Source organism: Sus scrofa, chromosome 3 (assembly GCF_000003025.6).
Source record: "Sus scrofa isolate TJ Tabasco breed Duroc chromosome 3, Sscrofa11.1, whole genome shotgun sequence".
In the NCBI taxonomy this organism is placed as follows: Eukaryota; Metazoa; Chordata; class Mammalia; order Artiodactyla; family Suidae; genus Sus; species Sus scrofa.
Genome location: NC_010445.4, coordinates 3454629 through 3479635, shown reverse-complemented (window position 1 = coordinate 3479635; position 25007 = coordinate 3454629). Strand labels below are relative to the sequence as shown.

The 25007-nt window shown below is 47.4% G+C and overlaps 1 long non-coding RNA gene across 1 annotated transcript in view; it reads right to left on the bottom strand.

The window, feature by feature from the left end:
* Positions 1344–25007, bottom strand: part of LOC102158292 — a 95723-nt gene continuing 72059 nt past the window's right edge. The window contains exon 3 of the long non-coding RNA XR_002342201.1: positions 1344–1503. This is a non-coding gene — a long non-coding RNA (uncharacterized LOC102158292). The remainder of the gene's footprint in view (positions 1504–25007) is intronic.

Sequence of the window (25007 nt, the reverse complement as noted above, 5' to 3'; positions counted from 1 at the left end):
GAGAAGGGGGCACAGACTGTCCCTTTATGGTCCCTTCCACTCGAGAGGAAAGGCGTCCCCATGGTCATGTTCTAACGGCACCTCTCTGCCTGAATAGCTCGGATTTTTGGGATTTGCCAGTGAACAGTGATAGAATTAACAACCCCCTGTCATAAAAGATTGTACCTTGAATTTTTTTTTTTCTTTTTGGCTTTTTAGGGCCACAACCGAGGCATATGGAAGTTCCCAGCCTAGGGGTCGAATCAGAGCTACAGCTGCCAGCCTACACCACAGCCACAGCCACGCAGGCTCCGGGCTGCATCTGCGACCTACGCCACATCTCATGGCAACACTGGATCCTTAACCCACGGAGCGAGGCCAGGGACCAAACCCATGTCCTCATGCATATCAGGCAGGTTCACTACTGCTGAGCCACCATGGGAACTCCATGTTGTCATTTTTATTTCAAAGCACTTTTAAAAAAAATATTTAAAGGACCTAGAATAAAATAATAAAGAAGAAGTACCCTTTGTACCCATCCCCAGCTTCCATCTCCTTTTTCTCTCCCCAGAGGCAAGAGCATCATAAATTTGGTATGTATGGGTCTGTTCTATTTAAAGTGATTTCATCACATTTCGATGAATATGAATCTATACCATACTGCAGGGCATCATCTTATACATCTGAGACTTTTAGAGGACTCTGTGCCATGCACCACATGATGTCCCAAAGCTGGATTTTTATTCAACACTATGCTTTACAAGATAGAGCCACCCTGATACATAAACTAGCTTATTCATTTTAAATGCCATATAGCCTTCTTCCTCTGAATGATGATGCCACGATTTTTTTTTTTTTTTGCTCTTTCCAACAATGCTGCAAGAAGCCCTATTTACACAACTCCTGGTGGACCAAGAATGCTGCAAGAAGCCCTATTTACACAACTCCTGATGGAAAACTGGAATCGTTTTTGGACTGCAGGCTACGTGCCATCCCCAGAGAACCCCACCTTGCTTTCCTAAGAGGTTGTGCCAACTTTCACTGCCACCACAGTGTAACGCGTCTTTCTGTCAAACACGTGGTACTGCCAGGCTTTCTGATCGGCCCGTGAGATGTGTCAAGTGGCACCCCGTTGCCGGCGTGTGTGGAACTGGTCTGCGTGTCTCAGAAGAGCTGATCGCGGGCGTCTCGTCCCAACTCTGGGACCCAGGCGGTCACAACATTAGCTTGAAATTGGCCAAGATGGGAGGACGGCCACCACGGAAAGGGGCAAACACGGGGACGAATCAGGACTGCCCCCTGGAGAGCAGGTGTTAAGTATCCATACCCCTGATGACAGCACCTCTGAGGTCCGCTTTCCCCCCCAAAACTCACCTCACAGCCTCCCCCGGTACCAGACTGATGCGATTCCTACCGTTCGTGGCTGCAAGGCTCCCACGGGATCACCGAGGTAACGGTCGCGGTCCTGGAACTTCACGCGGTCTCAGCTGACTGCTCGTCCAGACTGAAGGGCTGGAGGCTCTCCTGTCAGCAAGTTAAATAAAAGTATGTAAATATCACTGGCTCCTTGATTGAGAGGATATGCAAACATGTATTTAAATCCATCAACACCCCCTGTTCTTAAGCCCCACCCCTCCCCTAACAACCTCCGAGGAAGCGCCAGCCTGGTCCCTAAGCAGCTGCACTGCTTCCCGCCCTGGGCTCCCGTGCGCAGGGTGCCACTTCCCGGCCAGCCCGTGCTGTTGCCTGCACCAGGGGGGCACAGAAGCCATCCTAATGGGTGTGTTCGCCCCACTTTTGATTCGAGACTCATTTTCCTCTGAGCCACTGGAGCATGAAGACTGTCACCAAGTCATGCTGTTTCAGTGAGTGTGGACTGGACAGAGGTCTGCCCACCAACAGGTCAGGGGCCTCTTCAGAGCCTCAACCATCAGGTGGTGTTTTCGGTATCACTCTCGCCAGGGGGGGTGCTCTTTCACTGGCCGGAGTCCTGACTGCGGCCCCTGCCGTGCCCCTCGCGCTCCGGCTCCTTCTGCAACCACAGCCCAGGAGAGCGTATCGGCCAGAGGGAGGCTGGGGGTGCGCAGGTGAAAGTCAGGCAAAATGAACTCACTTCCGAACTTGCCCCCTGACATCTGGGTCCTCCTGTTAGCTTTCAGGCTCTCCCCTTTCTTTCCGGGAGTCCTTATCGCCCTTTCATCGGTTTAGAGAGTGTTGGCTGCTCGTGGCACACGTGGGGCTGTTATAAGGATCAAATTAAAGATGAGCAAGCACTCAAGCCTGAAGTATCCATCAATGTACAGGATTATCACTAATCTCCCGTTGATCTCTTAATACAGGAGAAAAAAAAAATGAGCCTCCTCTCCCGGGGTTTCCATGGTGAAGAGACGGCGGTGCCTCTCATCTTCGCAGCCCCACCTCTCTCTCTCTGCTGGATGCAAAGTTCTGGCCCTAGAAATGTAATCGCCTCTGGGATTTATTACCGACGAAACCGCGCCATAAATCAGAGGTTGCAAGTCTGTTCGGCATCAGGTGCATCTATTAGTTTGGCTCATCGAAGGTTTCAAAATTGTTTTTATTGGCATTCTCGTTGTGGCTCAGCAGTAACGAAGCCAACTAGTATCCATGAGGATGGGGGTTCAATCCCTGGCCTCGCTCAGTGGGTTACGGATCTGGCGTTGCTGTGAGCTGTGGTGTTGGCTGCAGACTGGGCTTGGATCCCGCGTTGCTGTGGCTGTGGTATAGACCGGCAGCTGCAGCTCCAATTAGACCCCTACCCCGGGAACGTCCATATGCTGTGGGTACGGCCCTAAAAAGACCAAAAAACAATTGTTTTTATTTTGCTTGCCAACATCAGGAATCAGGAAAATAGAAATTTAGGTCTCTGACTCTTTGGGAAAAGTCAGAAGGCTTGGCTCCTCGGGGACACCTCTCTACCTGCGAACGAGGGTCCTTCCCCATCTGCCTGATTCCCTCTAGGGACTCAAACTGCAACTCTGATGAGAACGAGCAACTGGCGTGAGCATGGCAGGAATCAAAGCCACCCACCATCTCTTTTGGGGAATCTGTGAGCAATAGTGAATGGACGGGTGTGTGCATGCATGCGGGGGTGTGTGTGTGTGTGTGTGTGTGCGCGCGTGCCCTTCTCAGGGCCTGTACACCCACCACCCTTTGGATGTGGTCAAGGTCACTGACCTTCCGGTGAGTTCAATCCCTCCAAACCACTGGCAGGGGACGTCCCCCAGTGGACAACGGCAGAGAGACTGAGAAACTGCGACTCTAAAGGAAAGCCTACACGGAAAGCCCAGACAAACCTGACGTGTAATCAGAGGACAAGATCCAGCAGGACGAGGGGATCTAGAAACCCATCTATGAACTAAAAAATCCTGGGGTGACATTTGCAGGGTGGCTGTGTAGGACATTGTCATGTGTCCCCCACCCCACCCCAACAATGGGGTCCATCCACCTACAAAGGGCTGCTGTAGGAGCTGTGGGGGCCGGGCATGCAGCTGTGTAGCTCAAAGCGGTCCTGACAAAGAGGAGGTTCTGAGGAGAAAGGCTCGCACCCCGGCAGCTGCTTTGCTGGCCACGGTCCCAGCTACGGCCTGAAAAACTGCTCTGTACCCCGAGAACCCAGCGAGAGCCCCGAGTGGCTCAGCCCCATCTTTAGCACCTTATGCCAAGGGGTCTGGAGAAGCCGTGTTCCCCCATGTGTCGGGGATCAGGCCTGCAGACCTGGGTCCTGGCTGTGGCCGCGGAAGTGGCCCCTGGCCTGGCCAGCCCCTCTTGGTCGTGGTCTGGGAGCCCCTGGAGGCAAGTTCTCCAAACTCAGTCAGACTGTAGACTCTGACACGCTCCTATAACTGGACTCCAGAAATATAAAAAGTGCTCCTAGGAGTTCCCCGAATGGCTCATTGGCCAGTGAACCCAACTAGCATCCAAGAGGACGCAGGTTCGATCCCTGGCCTTGCTCAGCAGGTTAAGGACCCCACAGTGCCGCGAGCTGTGGTATAGGTTGCAGACACAGCTCAGATCCAGCCTTAATGTCACTGTGGCTGTGGTGTAGGCCGACGGCTACAGCTCCGATTCGACCCCTAGTCTGGGAACTTCCATATGTTGAGGGTGCGGCCCTAGAAAGACAAAAAGAAAAAGAAAAAGCCAAAAGTTGTATCTTTGCAAAGAGTAATAAAATCAATGACCCTCTGGCAAGAAAAGGAGAAGGAATAAGGAATAGTAGGAATGATGAAGGTAACATTTCTATAGATATTTAGACATCAAAATAAAAACAGGAGCAACTTTGCTAATGTGAGCAAAGTTATAAACTTGAAAAAATTTTTTTATTTTTTTGATCTTTTTTTGCTTGTTTTTGTCTCTTTAGGGCCACATCCGCAGTGCATGGAGGTTCCCAGGCTAGGGGTTGAATCAGAGCTGCAGCTGCTGGCCTGCACCACAGCCACAGCAACGCAGGATCCTTAACCCACCGAGCGAGGCCAGGGATCGAACCTGAGTTCAATATGACCCATATGCATGGGTTCATTTCTAGGCTCTCGATTCTGTTTCATTGGTCTACGTGGCTGTTTTTATGCCAGTTTGATTACTACAGATTTGTAGGGCAGTTTTTTGTTTTGTTGTATTTTGTTTTGCTTTGCTTTTTTTTTTTTTTTTAGGCCAGGGATCAAACCTGCATCCTCATGGATGTCAGTCAGATTCGTTTCCACTGAGCCACGACAGGACCTCTCTGTATTTTTTTTTTTTCTTTTTTTGACTTTTGGTTTTTTCATTCTGCCTGTTGAAGATTTCTGTTTTGAAATTAATCTCTGCTCTTTAATAGTTCCTTCTCGTCCACTTTCTTTATTTTTCAGTTTAATTATTTCATGTTCTTGAGATGATTGGATGATTTTTGGTCTCATTGAGTTTTGGTCTTTTTTTTTCTTTTTGTGCTCACCTGAACAGGTTTTAAAGTTATACCAAGTTATGAATCAGAGAGAGTTCCATCTTACTCCAGATACAACTGAAATAACAGTAATTGCCTGTTTTCTTAAGGTTAATGCGACGTCATCCTCTTATCTCTTTATTTTCAAACGTTGTATAATATATTTTATTTTTTTTGGAAGAGAACCATGGTTTCTGTTTTAATATTAATATTTTATGTTTTAAAGTAAGGGTGAGTGATTTTATACAATACAGAATTAAATGTTTCTCAGAACATGAATTTACACTTGGATATTTTGAAAATTAACCTTTTATACATGACAATGAAATTGGACTATATTAAAATATGATGATTTTACTTTTTCAATGGAACTTAAAATTGGGAACTACATCAAATATATAGGCAATGAAACATAAAAGTATGGAAATCTGTTATCTTTTTATTTACGAACAAAGTTCATTAAAATACTATTATGCTATACATACTTGAATGGTTTCTCAAGAAATTATATAAAACAGATACAACTGTGGCTGCCTTTGCTTCTCCACATTTCCGGACCTTCTCCTGCTTTGAGAGGTAACCGCTTCCATGAAATCAATGTGCACTATTCCCATACTCTGCATATTTTTACTGTGTTGAGTCATTTATTTTAGGTGACTTGTTTTAAATATAGGTAGCTGAAGAGTACTTGATAAAGTGTGAGAATTTTTGTCTCTCTGTGGGAGAACTCGGCAGTTTTCACTTGTGACTGCCGATATGTTTGAATACATTCCGCCCCCTTATTTCATGTTTTATTTCTTGTCTTTTGAGGAATTATCATGCCATTGTTTTATCATTTTTCCTCCAGTAGCTGGAGATTAAGAAGGTACACATACATTTCTATTTTCTGATAGTTATTCTTTTTTTTTTTGTCTTTTGTTGTTGTTGTTGATAGTTATTCTTAAATTTAAAAAAGTCTAGCGTTAATCTGATTTTCTACTTTCTCCTAAATAAGACGAGATCTTTTGGATGCTTTTACTCCTTTCATTTCCCGCCAGACTTCTGTCTCTTCACGCTGACACATCTTTCCCAAGTTGAAGTCTTCTGGAATGTTGAGAATTTGAAGTCTTTGGTAACAGATTTTAAAATATTATGTATCCTCAATTGCCTCCACAGATATTTTTTTCTCCCCTCTAGTCTCATTTGTCGACATATGAAACTCGTGAGATGACTGTTAGAGTGATTTTATTTTTTCTCATTATAGTTACTTGCATCCGACTTAAATGCATTACTTTTTGTTTGTTTCGGGGGAGTAAATCTTCGACTAACTTGTTCCAAAGAGATTTATGGATTTGATAAGTGCTTTGAGTCCTAGTATGTCTGAAAGTGTCTTTATTTTGATCTCACACTTAAACAATTGCTTTGGACGATGCATAAAACGCTGGATTCAAAGTAACTTTACCCTCAGATTTTGCGGTTGCTGCTCCTTCATCTCTGGCATCCATTGTTACCAACAAGAAGGCAGACCCAATTTTATTTTTGCTCCTTCGTAGGCACTCTGTTTTTCCCTTCCTCTCTCCCTCTTTGCAGTCTTTCAGGACTTCCCTTCATCCTTGTTGTTTTGAAATTTCCCAGCGATGCCTGTAGGTGCTTATCTGTTTCATACCTTCTGATCAACTTTCAGTGAAAATCTAACCCCAATCTGTGTGTCTTGCATCAACGCTGGCTACTTTTATTATTAATTTTTCTCTCTCCTCCATTCTTTCACTCTCTACTTATGAAATTCGCCTTTGATGGCTTTGATTATTTAGGAAATAACCCATTCTGAGCTCCATCAATTTACTATTCATTCGATCTGTTGAGATTAAACTTTTCAGTTTCGCAATCTAAATGTTCAAGATGCCTGACGGGTCCTTTTTTAAAGAAAGTCGCCCCCATCTGCTGTCATCAGGCACTGCTTTATCTGGGAGAAGACAATCACTTCGTGAAAGAAACAGAAAAGGTGCTGGTGTTACCCAGTGTTTCAAATAGCTTGAAAGTCAGGCATTCACGTGGCGGACCTTAACCTCGGTCAAGGGCAGAGAGAGTCTGAAGAAAGTAACACATCCAGAAGTGATACTGTTAAAAAAAAATTACTCCTGTCAAGGGGAAAGTTACCAGTCTTGAGGTTCATTTTAAACCGGAGCTACACGGGGTTACTGTATTCCCCAAAAAGGGACAAACAAGCTGCACACTGTCTCCAATGCTTTGAGAACTCTGCCACCGCCATTCTGACTTGTCACACGGCTCGATCTGTACACCTAAATTTAGACTGTTGCTTGTCAGGAAACCAGGGCATTTCAATTTTTGTTTGAAAAGGAACAACGCAGAAGTCAATTCAGCTGCTTTGGATTCATAAAACCGACTGCAATGTAGCCGAGGGACTAAAGATGTTAATTACAGTGTTATTTATAATAGCACGAGTTGGAGCCAACCCAAATGCTCAAAACCAACGAAGGAAAAAAAAGAAAAGAAATGATAATCAAAGTATATTATGTAGACATTAAAAACGACAGCTAGGATGATTCAGTGGCAAGATGGGGGATGCTTCCATAAGGTTAAGTGAAAAACAGGACAAAAACCTGTATATGCCTATTATAGTTATGCAGATGTAAACTCTACTTGAAAACAGGAAACTATAAAAGAAATGTTACTTGTGGGAATGAATGGGGATGTTTTTGTTGTTACAATGTTATTTTTTGTATTTTCTTCTCTATTATGGTTTTTACAGGATGCTGAATATGGTCCCTTGTGCTTTATGCTCCTGAGTTGCCAGACCGTGTGGTGTACGGACTGCTTTTTCATGGGGAATTTTCTCCCGTTTGGGTTTTAAAGCCAACGTTTTATCCCTTGAGGTTGCGTTTAAAATATGAAATGATTTAGGCAAATATCTCGCAGAGAGAGGGAATGGACTGGAAGAGTCAGCGGGTGGGGCCAGGAGTCCTGGGTTTCACTCACAGCTCTGCCCTGGGCAGGGAGCATCCCCGCACCGCGTCTGCGTTTCCCCTGCTTTTGGACTGTCGTTTTTTGGTGTCCTTTATTCCTCCACGGACCACACCCTGTGTGCTTTCTGCACTTCCCAAAAAATCTCCTACAGGTTCAGTCCTAGTATCTCTTCTTGTTAAAATTGTATTTTCTGCCATTTTATGGGATTTGGAGTCAGGGGCAAGCGATGCTCCGCCTGGCATCTTGTTGTGTCTCTGTTGTTTATTTATTGTTAACGAGTCAATAGTTCTAAAGACACGCTGACTCACAGACTTTGTTCTCCTAATGTTATTTCTCCCTTAAATCTTTGTTTTTGAACCTCACATCCTATTGTTTCTAGAGACTTAATCCATGAGGCTGGCATAGAATATTGTATGGGAGTTCTAACTAACCTTTCCTTTAAGATGTATTTCTGTCTTGAACAATTTCTTGCCTCTTTGAGTTAAATAAACTTATTAGTCATGGTATTGATTCTGAATCTACCCCCTTGCTCCGTGCTGTATTGAGCTTGGCTGGGAGGGAATGTTTAGCATTGATTACGGAACATCTCATTGCAGTCACAATGCATGGGCTCTGCTTTCAGCGGAGGCTCCCCTGTTATGGGCCGCTTCAGTCTGTTCCATTTTCCTTGATACATATTTCATGATGCACCGCCCCGGGCTGGCTGGATTCATTCATAAAGCAGTACTGGGGTGGGGGGGGTATTTGTGGTTGACCAGACGATGGGTCATTGAGATGGAAGTCCAATCGCTGCTCACCTTTGAAAATGTGGCTACTAGAAAACCTGAAAATGACCCATGGAGCTGACATTTATAGCTTGCATTATGTTTCTGTTGGACTGTGCTGGAATAGAGGGCCCAGAAATAGATCCCCACACACGTTTGATTTTTGAGAAAGATGCTGAGGCAAATCAGTGAGGGGGTCTTTTCAACAATGGTCTAGACAGACCCACAGACATAGAAAAGAAACTTAGGGTTGGTTACCAAAGGGGAAAGGGGGGAACGGATAAATTAGGAGTTTGGGGTTAACATATTCACACTGGTATTTATAAAACAGGTAACTGACAAGGACCTGCTGCATAGCACAGGGAAGTCTACTCAGTATTTTGCAATAACCTGACCTATAATGGAAGAGAATCTGAAGAAGAATATATATACACACACATTATCTACCTATCTATCTGTCTGAATCGCCATGCTGTATGCTTGAAACTAACACAATATTGTAAATCTACTACAATTTTTTTTTTTTTTTTTGGCTTTTCTAGGGCTGCACCCGCGGCATATGGAAGTTCCTACGCTAATCGGAGCTGTAGCCACCAGCCTACGCCAGAGCCACAGCAACGTGGGATCTAAGCTGCATCTGCGGGACCTACACCACAGCTCATGGCAATGCCGGATCCTTCACCCACTGAGCAAGGCCAGGGATCGAACCCGCAACCTCATGGAGACTAGTCGGATTCGTTAACCCCGAGCCACAATGGGAACTCCTACTATGATTTTTAAAAAGTAAAAAAAACAAACGGTGTTAGAATAACAGGATATCCACATGGAAAAAAGTAAGCCTCAGAAGTTCCCCTGTGGTGCAGCGGGATAAGGATCTGGAGTTGCCGCGGTTGTGACACAGGTTGCATCTGTGCCACATGTTTGATTCCTGGCCCAGGAACCTCCATATGCTGCGGGTGTGGCCTAAATAAATAACTAAGCATCAAGCCTCACAGCAGACCACATTCACGGTATTAACTCAAAATGGAACAGAAGTGTAAATGTGAAACCTCAAACAGCACAACGCCTAGAATGATGCAGAGGAAAAAAAAAGTTTGCAATCGTGGGGGCACAAGAGGTTTTTCTTTTCTTTTCTTTTTTTTTTTTTTTTTGAGATGTGCATTATAAATTTAATTTCCAGTCAGAGAAACAGCAATGCAGCGAGACCTCACAGAGAAGGAGGTGTTTTAGATACATAAATTCCATCAAACAGATAAGGAGGCCAACCATCCAACGAGAGGCAGCGCTATACCAGGTCTTTGCTGGCTGTGTTTTAGCTACATGAGGTCACCACGGCCTCACAGCACCCTTCGAGGTGGGAGGAACCACCTCTGCTTTATAAAGACAGATAAGAAAACGGAAGCTCCCGGCACCAAGCAACCTGCTCCCATCGCTTAGGCGTCACAGGTGCATATGGAATAACCCGGACTGTTGTCAAGTTCTATCATCTTATCACGCGGCCTCCTTTTAGGTACCTCTTCTTCCTCATTCTGACCACGTTTTAGTCAACAAAGCTCATAAAATGGGAACGAATTTTAGATGCGAATTTCTTTTCGTTTTTTCCAAAGCACGTGGAAAGATATTCAACATCACTAATTATGAGAAATGCAAATCGAAACTACAATGAGGTATCACCTCACACCAGTCAGAACAGCCGTCATCACAAAGTCTACAAACAATAAATGCTGGAGAGGGTGTGGAGAAAAGGGACCCTCTTACATGGCTGGTGGGAAAGTAAAGTGGGGCAGCCACTACAGAGAACAGTACGGAGGTTCCTTAAAAAACGAAAAACAGAACTACCATAGGACCCGGCAATCCCACTCCTGGGCTATCCAGAGAAGAGGAAAGTTCTAATTTGAAAAGACGCATGTGCAGCCCAATGTTCACAGCAGCCGAGACATGGAAGAAACGCAAGTGTCCATCAACAGACAGTTGGCTTCAGAAGACATGGTATACAACACACTGGAATATATATATATATATATAATGGAATATTACTCAGCCATAAAAAGGAGTGAAATATTGCCATTTGCAGCAACATGGATGAACCCAGAAATTATCATCCTAAGTGAAGTAAGGCAGCCAGAGAAAGACAAATAGTACATGATCTAACTTATATGTGGAAACTTAAAAAAAAAACCACCCAAATGAATTACTTCTTAAACAGAACAGACTCACAGCCACAGAAAACAAATTTACGGTTCCCAAACCAAAAAGGGAGGGGAGGAGGAATAAGTTAGGAGTCTGGGATTAATAGACATAAACTACTCTGTATAAAATAGATAAGCAGCAAGGATTTAACGTACAGCACAGGGAACTATACTCAATATCTTATAATAACTTAAAATGGAAAACAGTCTGAAAAAAAATACCTAACTGAATCACTTTGCTGTGTACCTGCCACTAACACAATATTGTAAATCAACCCTACATTAACTAAAAACCCAAGAACTTCTTAGATAGGATACCAAAAGCGAATCATCAAATCAAAAAAAAAATCAACAAACGGAACTCTGCAAAATGTTGAAACTATCTTATAAGAAACATTAAATAAGCAACAGGGCAAGTCACATAATCGGATATTTTTGTTTGCAATATCTGTAATACACATATCTTACAGAGGACTTGTATCCTATATATGTGTGTAAGAAGAAGGTGAATGGGCGAATAAAACGCAGGCCAGCAATCTGAAAAGACACTTCACAATGATGGGATGGTCAGAGACATTTCCCCATGGATTTCCTACACGCTGGCACGGTCCAGGCCTTCAGAGCAAAGAACATGTTTCAAAAGCAAGGCTATAGTGAAATGCAGGGCTACCTATTCCTCTGGAGAAATTCAGAGAAGCCCCTTCCTGGAGAGGCTCCAGGCTCATAAAGATAAAATCTCCTTCCTCTGCTGTAAAGATCTGCTTGCCTTCCAGGGTAAGGATTCATCTTTCTCTCCTGATGGGAAGGCTAGCAGAAATGCCAAAAACTTAGAAAAGCTGAGCCTCCCCACTTTGGGGTCCCATGGGACCCCACCATCCGGACAGATGAGAGCTGGTGCTTAGGGTGTGGGAAGCAGCAAGATGCTGCTGTGGACTGTTGGTGCCGTGATGCACTGTTGTGTCTCTGAGCCTGGGCTCTCGTGTCTTCTCAGACCCTGCATGTGAACAGGGGCAAAAGCCAAAAGGTTAGCGGCTAGGGGGTGAAATCCCCGGCCCTTCTCAGATTCTGATTAACGTTGGGCAATGAGGCTGGGGTACCTACGGATGAGGCAGACGAGGCCCCGGGGCCAAGTAACGGGACCTGGGGAAGTTGGTGGGAACTGACACTTGACATGTTGACCAAACTCTACCATCACAGGGGCAATTCGGTGCCCTCCACCTTGTCACCTGCTAGCACGATGGTCTGGGGAGGTGGCTGTAGGGCTGAAACAAGTTGTCCAAGTGATGATTTGGGGTTTTGCTCTCTGCCCCCCCCCCCCATGGGAGAAGAAAGGGTTATGAGACCCCAGGGCTGGCGGTGGACTTGGGGCAGGTGAATGATGTCATGAGATGGTTCGCTGGGCTGTGGGCGGCTGTCAGGCTGCTGAGACCTGCGTGGCCACAGGACTTGCTTGCTGGCACAGAGACGTTGCCGGCAGGTCCCTCTCTGCAGGTGTCAAGCATTCTGGGTGGGGCTGAGTCTGTCCCAGGGGAGGACTGAGAGCCCAGGCGACCTCAAGGCATGGAGAGGAAGCATCTCAAACTTTGACTCTGCGTTGGGTACAGCCACCCAGGCACGCATCCTGTCTGGGCTGTGGGGGACAGGGTGCAGGGCACGGTGGGGACAGGGGAAGGTGCTGTGAGGGTTTATTGTGTGTGTCACCCTGGGGGCTTTTTCAGGGTGAGATTAACACTTAAGGCCGTGAACTCTGGGTCAGCAGGTTGCCTCCCGGGTATGGGAGCTGTGTGTGGGGAGCCGAAGGGGCTGGGCTGCCCGGCCACTGGCCATGCTGCTGGTGGGTCGGGATGTGGTGGCCTTTGGGGCAGTGCCCAGCCATGTCTCTAAACGCTGGATTCAGGAGAAGCCTGAGGATCTCGCTTAACTGGAACCTCTGGGCTCCAAAGGGAGGCAGCCTCCACCGGGAGGTGCTGTTGGGTTTTGGACTTGTGGTTCCGACACGGCTACTAGAATAGCACTACTTTCGAAAAGCTGTGATCCACTCGCTGCCCAGCTCTTTTTGAAACTGGAGCCTGGCCCGCGGAGACACGGGGTCCTCTGCCTGGTCTTTGTGTTTTGGGGGGTGGGTCACCTGAACCCCCAGGGAGCGCTGGGAAGGGCCCACAGCCTTCCTTGCCCAGTGGGCTGGGGGCTTGGAGACGGAGCCCGCTGGTCCCAGAGCATCTCAGCTTTACAGAACGCGGCAGCCGCCTCGGCGCCACTCTGCCGCCTGGAGCAAACCTGGAGCAAAGCTCTTCAGGGTCCCTCGTTCACGGATGTTGCCCCAGCGTTCCTGGACCCCGCTAAGCGGATACCTGGCCGCGTCCACTTCGGCCGTCAGCATCCGCCTCGAATCTGCAGGGCGGAGAGCGGACAGCGGCTCTGCTCAGTGGGGAGCGCAGACCCCAGACAGGGCAGGTCAGGGACACCCCCCGTTGGGGCTGTGAAGTGTGGGAACGGATCACAGCTGCTTTGGGAACAGACTGGGTCACTCGCGTGGATGGTCCCGGCAAAGGCTGTATGTGGCAGAGGAGGGGTAATGGGGATAAAAGGTGATGAGGCCGGCTGTGTCCTGAGGCCACCGGGGAGGCACAGGGCTGATGGCACCTGAGACCCGTTTTCCATTTTTCACAAACAAGCAAAGCCTCAGGACAGCTGGCTGCACACCTGCCTACACACGAGACGGGTGGATCCCGGGAGACAGAGGCTGGGATTGGGAGGGTTGAGAGTTTAAAATGTTTCTAGATGCTGACAGAATGCCTTCCAGCGCAGGATACAGGCGTTCTCTGGTCCCTCTGCTTTTTTAATATAGGGTTTTAAAAATGTTTTACTAGGAGTTCCCGTCGTGGCGCAGTGGTTAACGAATCCGACTAGGAACCATGAGGTTGCGGGTTCGGTCCCTGCCCTTGCTCAGTGGGTTAACGATCCGGCGTTGCCGTGAGCTGTGGTGTAGGTTGCAGACGCGGCTCGGATCCCGCATTGCTGTGGCTCTGGCGTAGGCCGGTGGCTACAGCTCCGATTCGACCCCTAGCCTGGGAACCTCCATATGCCGCGGGAGCGGCCCAAGAAATAGCAACAACAACAACAAAAAGACAAAAGACAAAAAAAAAAAATGTTTTACTAAAATATAGAGCATCTGGCGTTGTTGTATCGCACCGTTTTCATGTGAGAAGATCTGGTTGTGTCGAGCGCCTGAGGCACTGCTTTTCACTGGGTGACCCCTAAGGGGCAGCTCCTCTCTGTGTGAGGTGTGAACACCCAGCTGGAAGCAAAACGGAGCCCCTTCCAGAGCCCCTGCCCTGTGGCTGCAGCTGGGGGTTGCGGGGGATGGGAGGAGATGGCAGCCCAGCCTCAGGCACCCGTAAAAGTGGGTAACAGGGGTGGCGGTGGGGAGGGGGAGGGGAGGGGTGCTGTCTCAGACGGGACAGACGGTCAGGACTCTAATGCAGTGACACCTGAGCCCAGATCAGAATGAAGCGATCGATGTCAGAGGATCCATAACTGTTGACTAAGGGAATTTATGGTGTATATACATTTTTCCACGCACGGCACCACTCAGCCAGGTGATTACACAACCTCGCCCCTGATCCCGAAGGGCCCAAACTGAAGATGTTTCCTGGACGAGAGGACACAGGCCTGGGGTAACCTACTGTGCACACCCTCTGGACTTGTTCGGTCCTGTCCACAGCAGCGGTCATCAACCCTTAATTAGCACAACCTTCAGGGGCCCCCGCCTGGAATCGGAACCCTGCATTTCTGCTCAGCACTCTTCTCCTGGGACACGTGGCTGCTCTGGAATAGACTTGGCTTAGCATGTTTTGTTGAAGCCCTGGTAGTCTTTGCTTTATTCTTTTTTTTTTTTAATTAAATTTTTTTTTTTGGTCTTTTTGTCCTTTTAGGGCCACACCAGCGGCTTATGGAGGTCCCCAGGCTGGAGTTGAATCGGAGCTGTAGCTGCTGGCCTACACCACAGCCACAACAATGCCGGATCCGAGCCGCATCTGCAACCTACACCACAGCTCACGGCAACGCCAGATCCTTGACCCGCTGAGCAAGGTCAGGGATCAAACCCTTGTTCTCATGGTTCCTAGTTGGGTTTGTTTCCACTGCACCAAGACGGGAACTCCTAAATTAAATTATTTAAAAAATTTTTAAATTTTATGGCTGCACCCACAGCACATGGAAGTTCACAGGTTAGGGACTGAATTGAGCTGCAGCTGTAGAAACATCAGATCCTTTAACACACTGTGCCGGGCTGGGGATTGAACCCACGCCTCCACAGTGACCCAAGCCACTGCAGTTAGACTCTTTAACTCACTGCCCCACAGTGGGGATTCTTTTGCTTTATTCTTTGGCAGAATCCATTCTGATCTAGACAAACAAGGATGTAATGTGTCAAAGATGTCAAAAGCCCAGGAGTAATTTTTATTTATCTGTAAAGCCTTGCATATGTGAAGTTAAATTTAATTTTGGTTTGTTGTCTGTGGACTGTTGCCGAGCCCATGGAAATAGGGCACCTGGGTACCCTCACATACCTTTGGTGCCCTTACCCTGAGGGGGTGCCATGAACAATGACCACAGGTGAAAACTCACTCCCAGAGGTTTTAACATAGTGGAAGGGCAGGAAAAAAATCAGTCTGAGATTCAGGAAGCAAGACAGAATTTACTTTCTGTAGCAGGTGACCAGCTAGAGATGCCTGGCGCCCTTTCGGCTGTCTTGGTTTCTAAGGACTGTTATTTTGGTGCTGATAAGTGTCCAGGGGCTGCTCTGGACACTCAGTGAACCGAAATGTATGAAGGTAAGAGCTGAGCCAGTGCTCAACAGCTTTTGTTCAGGATGCTGATGGTCAGAGTTGACAGAATTATATGATGTGATTCAATAATGACCTAAATGCACAGCTAATCTAATAGGCAATGGGGAAAAGCTGAAAGCCTTCCTGCTAAAACGAGACAAGGATGCCTTCATCCTTTCTATTCAATGTAGTATTGGAAGTCCTAGCCATAGCAATCAAACAAGAAAAAGAAATAAAAGGTATCCAAATCGGAAGGGAAGGGGTAAAACTGTCACTATATGCGTATGACATGATACTATATATAGAAAACCCTAAGGACTCCACATAAAAACTACTAGATCTGATAAACCAATTCAGCAAAGCAGCAGAATACAAGAACAACATTCAGAGATCAGTTGCATTTCTGTACACCAACAGTAAAGTATGAGAAATGGAATATAAAAAAATAATATCCTTTAAAATCATGCCCCCCCCCCATACCTAAGAAGAAACCTGACCAAGGAAGAGAAAGACTTATATGCTAAGAACTACAAAACATTAATAAAGGAAATTAAAGAGAATGAAAAGCTATATCATGTTCTTGGATTGCAAGAATTAATATTGTTAGAATGGCAATGGTACCCAAATCAATCTACAGATTTAATGTGATCCCTGTCGAATTATCAATGACAATTTTCACAGAACTACAACAAATAATCCAAAAATTTATATGGAACTATAAAAGACCCATAACTGTAATCCTGGATGGGAAAAAAAAACAAAGCAGGTGACATAACTCTTCCAGACTTCAGACAATACTACAAAGCTACAATAATCAAAACAGTATGGTATTTTAGGAGTTCCCATTGTGGAACAGCAGCAATGAATCTGACTGGTATCCATGAGATGTGGGTTTGATTCCTGGCCTTGCTTAGTGGGTCAAGGATCTGGCACTGACATGATCTGTGGTATAGGCTGCAGATGTGGCTCAGATCCCACGTTGCTGTGGCTGTGGCATAGGCTCCAATTTGACCCCAAACCTGGGAACTTCCATATGCTGCACCTGTGGCCCTAAAAAGAAAAAAAATCCCAAACAAAAACCAGTATGGTATTGTTACAAAAACAGACATACAGATCAATGGGACAGAATGGAGAGCCCTGGAACAAAACCCACACAACTTTGGCCAATTAATCTTCAACAAAGGAGACAAGAATATAAAATGGGAAAAAGACAATGATGCTGGGAAAGCTGGACAGCTGCATGTAAATCAATGAAGTCAGAACACTCCCTCACGCCACACACAAAAATAAACTCAAAAGGACTTAAAGACTTAAACAAAAGACACCATAAAACTCCTAGAAGAGAACACAGGGAAGATGTTCTTTGACATAAATTGTACCAATGTTTTCTTATGTTAGTCTCCCAAGGCAACAGAGATGAAAACAAAAATAAACAAATGGAACCTAATCAAATTTATAAGCTTTTAGAATTATCATATGATCCAGCAATCCCACTCCTGGGCATGTATCTGGACAAAACTGTTAATTCAAAAAGATACATGTACCACTATGTTCATAGCAGCCCTATTCACAATATCCAAGGCATGGAAACAACCTAAATGTCCACCAACAGGTGAATGGGTTAAGAAGATGTGGTACATACACACAATGGAATACTACTCAGCCATAAAAAAGAATGAAATAATGCCATTTGCAGTAACATGGATGCAACTAGAGATCCTCATACTAAGTGAAGTCAGAAAGAGAAAGACAAATACCATATGATATCACTAATATCACTAATATGTGAAATCTAAAAAACATGGCACAAATGAACCTGCTACAGAGCAGAAATAGACTCATAGACATAGAGAAGAGACTTGTGGTTGCCAAGGGGAGGGGGGAGGGAGTGGGATGGATTGGGAGTTTGGGGTTAAGTTACACACACACACACACACACACACACACACACGTAAAACTGAGTCACTCTGTTGTACATCAGAATTGACACAACACTGTAAATCAAGTACACTTTAATAAAAAAATTTAAAACAAGACCTAACATAAAAAACATTGCCTTCTCTCCTCTACGGGCTGTCCTTCTCCAGTGATTCACCAACTTGAGTCACCTGGGGTGGGGGGTGGCTTTTAAAACCTTGGGCCCCACCCCCAAGGTTTCTGATTCAGGAGGTCTAGGGTGGGGCCTGAGAACCTACAGTTCCAAGTTCCCAGGTGATGCAGACGCACTGGTCCAAGGACCCTGCCCTGAGCCATCCTCTTTCCCAGCCTCCCTTGGAGGCTCCCTCAGTTTTGTCCACTCACGGCTTTGGATGAGTTCTTAGACTTTCCTCTCCTCCCAGCCCCGGTTCCACCTCGGGGAGTTCTGTGCGCCCCTCCCGCTTCAGAACACAGCAGACACACCCATGGCCAGTTGGGGTCTAGACTTGAGAGGAAAAAGCAGAGGGGTCCCTGTGGTTTGGCAGCCACGGAGGCTGCGGAGGCGCCCTTTCCCGCACACCGTCTTTCCTTTCCACTCTCCTGACGTTGTCCAAGTTTACGGACATCCTGACATCGCAACTCAGGTCCAAGAACCCAGCCTGACGTGTGGCTTCAGAGAGTGACACTGACATATGCTCTCCCTGGAGACAGAGAGTAAGGGGTTCTCAGTGAGCCAGCTGCTGCTGCTCAACAGTTCTGGGGAAATGGAAACGCTGCCCAGCTGGTGCCCAACCTGGAGCTGCACCGAATGCCGTGTACCACTCAGATGGAGGAGAAAAGGGTTCTCATCTCCTGTCAGTGGCTAGGATGCTCCCTGCACACTCTGGCCAGTCCCTCTGTGCCCTCCCCATATTTCCCCCCGATTCTGGCTGTTCTAAGAGATGAGAAAAGCTATGCCTGCCTCACTTGAGAGTGCCTGTCCCCCTGCAAAGAACCCTCCAAGAGAAGAACAGCTCGGGCAACGAAGTATCACATCAGAATTTAATTTACACCAAAGGACCTTACAATCCAGGCAGGGCCAGCTCTTCCTTTGGGCCGAAGGGAAAATACAGACGTATCTCAGAGGAGTACTTAATGGGCCGTCCTGCCTAAAAAACACCACCATTCATTTCCTTAAAGGGGCAAACCACCAAGATCCCCAAAATGTAAAAGAAAGCTATTCGCTTGAAACACCTGTCATCAAGAGGCTGGGGCTGAGTGCAAACACGGCTCACTCGTCAGGGAGGAAGGTGTAAGGGGAGCTGCTCAAGCAGAGGGTGTGTTGGGTTGAATCGCTGGTCACGGTTTCCTGTAATGCAATCTTGCTGTGGTCTTTCCTGTCCCTCAGCTGCTGGACATTGGCTCTGGCCAATGGGATGACACGGCAAGGATCTGAAGTGTGTTTGCAAGGTTGAGGATGCACTGCTGAACTTCTAACACTGACACAAGAGGAGCTTCCCCTGAATAGCTTCTGCTTCTTTAACTGGATCCAAAGTGAATCCACATGGCACAGACCAGAGTCTGAATGCCAGAGGTGGAGGGGGTCAGAGGCCAGTCAGACTCATGGCTTGAAGCAGCAGAAGGCACCCCCCCCCCACCGCCCCAGATGAGCCCAGCTAAGATCAACAAGCACAGGTGACTTTTCTTTGCCATTGAGATTTTTGTGGTTGTTCGTTATGCAGCAGTAGCTTACCGATACAGAAGGCAAAAACTGTGGTGAGGAAATTGGGAAGGTAAAACATCCTTTTCTCACCTCCAAGTTGCCTGCAGAGGGCCCTGCTCCTGTGTCAGAAATCACAGGCCCATGCACGGTTTTTTTAAACACCTGATTCCCTTTGGCCTCCCTCGTTCTGATTTGCAGGATAATGACGCCATTAAATAGCTTTCAAAACTCTTCCATCAGCCAAGTGATGGGACTGTAACCAATACTTTGGCAAGAGTTCAAAACTGAGCGGGCGTTGTAAGGTGGGTTCATTTATAATAAAATGAAATGACATGAAGGTTTTAGTTTTCAATTATGAAAATTCTAGTGCCAAAGGCTCAGCTGTGCCATTTCATTTTTAGCTATTTGCATGAATACCTCAGTCCCTGACACCTAAATACCCAGTCAGTCAACAGCCATGATGGGCGTTCTCATTACCTGCAGGCTGCGGATGGAGCTGGGGATGGGGCGGGGGTGGGGGTGGGGGTGGGGTGGGGGAGGGGAGAGAATAGAACCTCCTTCCAATTCATCCTTCATCCCGAATCACTCTGGGAATTGGCAACTTAAACATGAACCACTCAAAAGATCAACTGTTCATTTAAATGCGGAGAGCACTTGATCAACGCCCTCGTTAGTAACTTTATTCTTGTAGGGTATTATAATCATGTGTTTATTTCAAATAGCTTATAAAATATAAAGCACATGACAACAACAACAAAAATAGATGGCGGGCAATCCTAACATCCAAATAACTGTTCTTAACATTTTGATGCCGAACGCTTCAGACGTTTTTCAAGGCACGTGTGTTTTCATATGCATGTTTCTTTTTTGAAGAAGAATATTACCTTGCTTTTTCCACTTAACGTAACATGGCCATCGCTCTGGGTCAGCGATTATTGATTTGTAGTGTAATCTGATGGCTGAAAAGTATTCCTTTGCATGGATATGCCATGATGTGTTTCATCAGTGTTCTCTTAAGAGTCATTGAGGTTATCTTCCGACTTTCTCTCAAGAGTAATCACTGCCGTTAACATCACATATTCGTCTGTGTCCGGTGGTCCCTCATGACCCCTAAGACAACTTCCTACGTGTGGGATTTTCAGGTCAAGTGGATGCTTTAGTTTGGACAAAGCACTCGATATACTGAAGTAAACCGACCTCCACAGCTTCCACTTTAAATGTCTTCTCTAAAAACTGAATTACTGGGTACGATGGTCACATGTCATTGAAACACGGAGGGAGTCTGAATCTCTCTCTTGAGGCGGAAGGCGATTCTGTTCACACGTTTTGGATGGTTCCACCAGCCTGATGTCCTTGGGACTCAATCAAAACCTTTGAATTGTGGTCCTCTCAACTTAATTTAGGGGGACATCTACACACATGCAAGAGAAAAAAAAAAAAGAATGGGATCCTACTGCACAGCCCGGGGAAATGCGTGATGGGCTCACTTCGCTGCATGACCCAACCGGACAAAACACTGTCAATCAACTATGTGTTAATTAAAAAGAGAGAGAGAGATAGAAGGTGCGGTTGGACCCTTAAGACTTGGTCTAACACTTTGGGTACCTGGCACCCCCACAGCCCGGGCTGCTCCCAACAAGCCAGCAGGCATTTCCAATCGCTGTCCCCTCCCACCGGTTGGGAAAGGCCGGGGTGAAACGGGCAGCCGCCAGATGGGACCCGTACTGTCTGTGCTCCCAGCCCCCAGTGGCTAAGGCTGGTGGTGTCACATACTCTCCTGGTCTTCCCTCCATGGCCCCACAAGTTTCCTTCTAAATCGCTTCACTTCTGCTTTAGAAAAAAGGGTCATACGTGCAAATAAGGACCCTGTAAAGTGACCGCATGTGAAGGTGATTTTGCAGAGCCTGGTGGAACGAATGGGCCGGGAAGGGAGCCCTTTCTGCCCTGATGGGGGTGGTTGCTCAGTTTTCTGTGCGGGTCCCCTTCGGCCTCTGTGCCCCGTGTCCCGTGCGTGACCTCATGGAAAATGAAGGCAACTAAACCCAAGACAACATATAGGAAAAGGAAAAAGCCTGAGCGGCAGTCGCCACCCTGTGTGTGACAAATGGGTCCGTCTGGTCCTTCCAGGGCTGTCCGTGAAGCTGGCCCTTCCCACGTGCTCCTCTGATTCCATCTGGGGGGCCAGAGGTCAGGCTTGGCTGAAGTGGGCCCCTTCCTCACATCTAAGCAGCGGCCAGTGATCTTATCATCGGCTCTGGGAGATCAGAGACGTTGCTGTTATGCCAACCACACCGCCATCCCATCTCTCTCTCTCTTTTTTGGTCTTTTTGCCTTTTCTAGGGCCGCTCCCGCAGCATATGGAGGTTCCCAGGCTAGGGGTCCAATCAGAGCTGTAGCTGCCAGCCTACACCACAGCCACAGCCACGCCAGATCCGAGCCACGTCTGCGACCTACACCACAGCTCACGGCAACGCCAGATCCTTAACCCACTGAGCAAGGCCAGGGACTGAACCTGCAACCTCGTGGTTCCTAGTCACATTCGTTAACCACTGCGCCACGACGGGAACTCCCCCATCTCTTATTTTAAAAGGCACATCTAAAGCAAAAGGCGCATAGACATCTGAAAGAAGAGGATAGAGAAAAAGACCCATGGGTCATACACTATGCCGAAGACAGCTGTTCTTAGGGAAATATTAGACTGCAGACATAGAGCCTGGAGCTGGTTCTGCAAAATGGTCAGAGGCTCCATTCGGCAGGAAGGTACAGCCATGCTAATCACAAGTGCACCCAACGAAACAGCGCTATACGGAGGATGCTAGAAATGGACAGGACCGCAGGGGAAACGGACGCCTCCAGCCTCATCTCAGTGTTGCTAAGGTCACCACATAAAATGAACCGGCATTTAGGAAATCTGCACAGGTCACGTGGGCTGGAGGGAGGACGTGGAACTCAGCACACGCAGTGCTGGGGACAGAGAGGACCCCTGTGGGCACCTACCTGCCCACGTTAATGTGTCGTCACCCAGCCACGCAGGAACCGAAATAGCCTCACACAACAGGCTCCACCCAGCCCTGCTCTCTGAGCACATCGTTCCGAAGTTAGCTGGGAATTTCAAAGCACACCGCTAAGTAAGCTGTGGGTTAGAGAAGAAATCCTAAGGGAATGTTTTAAAAGCCAAAAGTTGATTCTTTTTTAAAAAAAGATTTAAAGCCAAACAAACCTTTAAGGACAAATTTCTTTCCTTTTTTTTTTTTTTTTTAAGAGCCACACCTATGGCATATGGAGGTTTCCAGGCTAGGGGTTGAATCGGAGCTGCAGCTGCCAGCCTGCACCACAGCCACAGCCACGTGGGCTCTGAGCTGCATCGGCAACCTACACCACAGCTCACGGCAATGCTGGATCCTTAACCCACAGAGTGAGCCCAGGGATCGAACCCACACCCTTATGGCTACTAGTCAGATTCTTGCTGAGCCACAACGGGAACTCTGTGCAGACAAATTTCTAGCAAGACGGATCAAAAAGAAAGAGAGAAGGCCCAGATACATACTGTTATAAAGGAAGGATCATAATTATGGATGAAGCGATTTAAATGCTATTTGACCAAATACAGCTGATTTTTGTTACTCCTGGCATGTGGTGTGTTTTATGAAATCACCACAAGCTCTGAATCAGTGCAGGCTGAACCGCTGCTCCCTGGGAAAGAGCAGGTCAGGTTCCCGCCAGCCTCTGGTCCCAGCATGTTCATCAACGGATCGATACATGACCTTGTTTTGTGTGTTTCTGTCGAAAGACATCTCATTGGATCTATATTGTTGACTCATTAGCACTGAGCTCACAGCCGACCACGCTGTAACTCAGGCCGGAACGATGCTGATGGAACATGTGTGTTTTCTCCGAAACGCACACGACAGCCTTCTCGCCCTCAGGACGCCGCACAGCCCTTCAGCCCTAGGCTGCGGGGGCGGGGGGGGGGGGGGAAGGAATTGAAACAGAAAAAGCATAAAGATGCAAAGCACGGTACTCAGTCGGCTGCAAGGAGGGTGCTTGTTCCCTGCAGGAGAACCAAAACGCAAAGGCCCGGGGAGCGCTGGGTCAAGCACACCGTTCTTGGCTCCGCACATGACCACGGAGGTCCCAGAGCCCGCGAGCGTGACTGTGGGGTTGCTGGTAAGTTTTCGCGTGGGAAGTTCCCACTGTGGCGCCTTGGAAACAAATCTGACTCGTCTCCATGAGGACGCAGGTTCGATCCCTGGCCTTGCTCAGTGGGTTAAGGATGCGGCGTGGCCGTGAGCTATGGGGTGGGTCGCAGACGTGGCTCAGATCCCTCGTGGCTGTGGCTGTGGCTGTAGCTCCGGTTAGAGCCTTAGCCTGGGAACGTCCATGTGCTGCGGGTATGGCCCGAAAAAGCAAATAACATCAACGACAGAGGTTTTTTAAAAAAAAGTTTTAGTGTGAAGGCAAATTTGGAAATAGGAAGCCGTGAATAAGGGCATTGATTGCAGGTGCTGACAGGTTTTTTTTTTTTGAAAAGCAGTTTTACGTTTACAGCACTGAGGCGAAGGCACAGAGATGTCTCCTTTACCCCCGCCCCCACCCCCATTACCAACATTTGGCACCAGCAAGGTGTGTGTTTGTTCACCCAAGACGAACCTGCCTCGACACCCAAAGACCACTGTTTACCTGCTGTTCACTCGGGGTGCCGTCCCGTCTACAGGCTTGGACAAACATGTTTTCCCTGCCCTAAAAATCCTGTCCTTTGCGTCTTCAGCTCTCGCCCACCCGAACCCCAGAAACCACTGCTCTTTTACTGTCTCCAGAGTTTTGCCTTTTCTGGGGTGTCAGCTGGAATCAGACGGTACACCCCCCTTTCATGAGCTGATACCGCATCTCTTTTTAGCAGCGCATGGTATCCCACTGTCAGGAAGGACAGCTCGGTTGCCCCAAGCACTGGCAACCATGAATAGAGCGGCTAGAAACATCCACATGCAGGTTGTGGGGCAGAGGTTTCAACTCCTTTTGTCACCAAACCAGGTTCGTTAGGCCTCAGGTGCAGCGGTTACGAGGCTGAGATGCCGAGGTTTGCCGCAAAGGGCATCACGGATGCGCTCGCAGGCCCGGGCACAGCGTTGGGAGTCTTGTTCAGATGTCACCAGCCCAGCTGGAATTAGACCCAGCCGACTCCCAATTCTGGAAAACAGCTCAGCAAACACCTTATTTAAGCTCCGCGCGGCTTGGAGGACACACCAATCTTTTGCGGCAACAGTGAAAACGACCTGGAGTCGTGAAGGCAGGTTACGGGTGATACGGATTTAACTCAAGGGTACCCAGGTTTCACTGTGGATGGATGCCCAGAAGCACCACTGCCAGTTCCTATGGCCCTACAGTCAAAGTGTGCTACCTTTCGTAAGAAGCCGTCACACTGTCTTCCCGAGTGGCTGTAGCTCTGCCTCCCACGGCTCCATATCCTTTCCAGCATCTGGCGGTGTCTTTGGCCCATTCTAACAGGTGTGTAGTGGTAGCTCATCGTTTTCACCTGCATTTCTCTAAGGACAAGGCCACATGGGACATCTTTTATAAGATTATTTGCCATCTGTATGTCTTCTTTGGCGAGGGGTCCCTCTTATAAAGACAAGGTGAAGCACAGAGCTGAGATGATTGGAAGACTTTTTTTTTTTTTTTTTGCCTTTTCTAGGGCAGTTTCCGTGGCATATGGAGGTTCCCAGGCTAGGG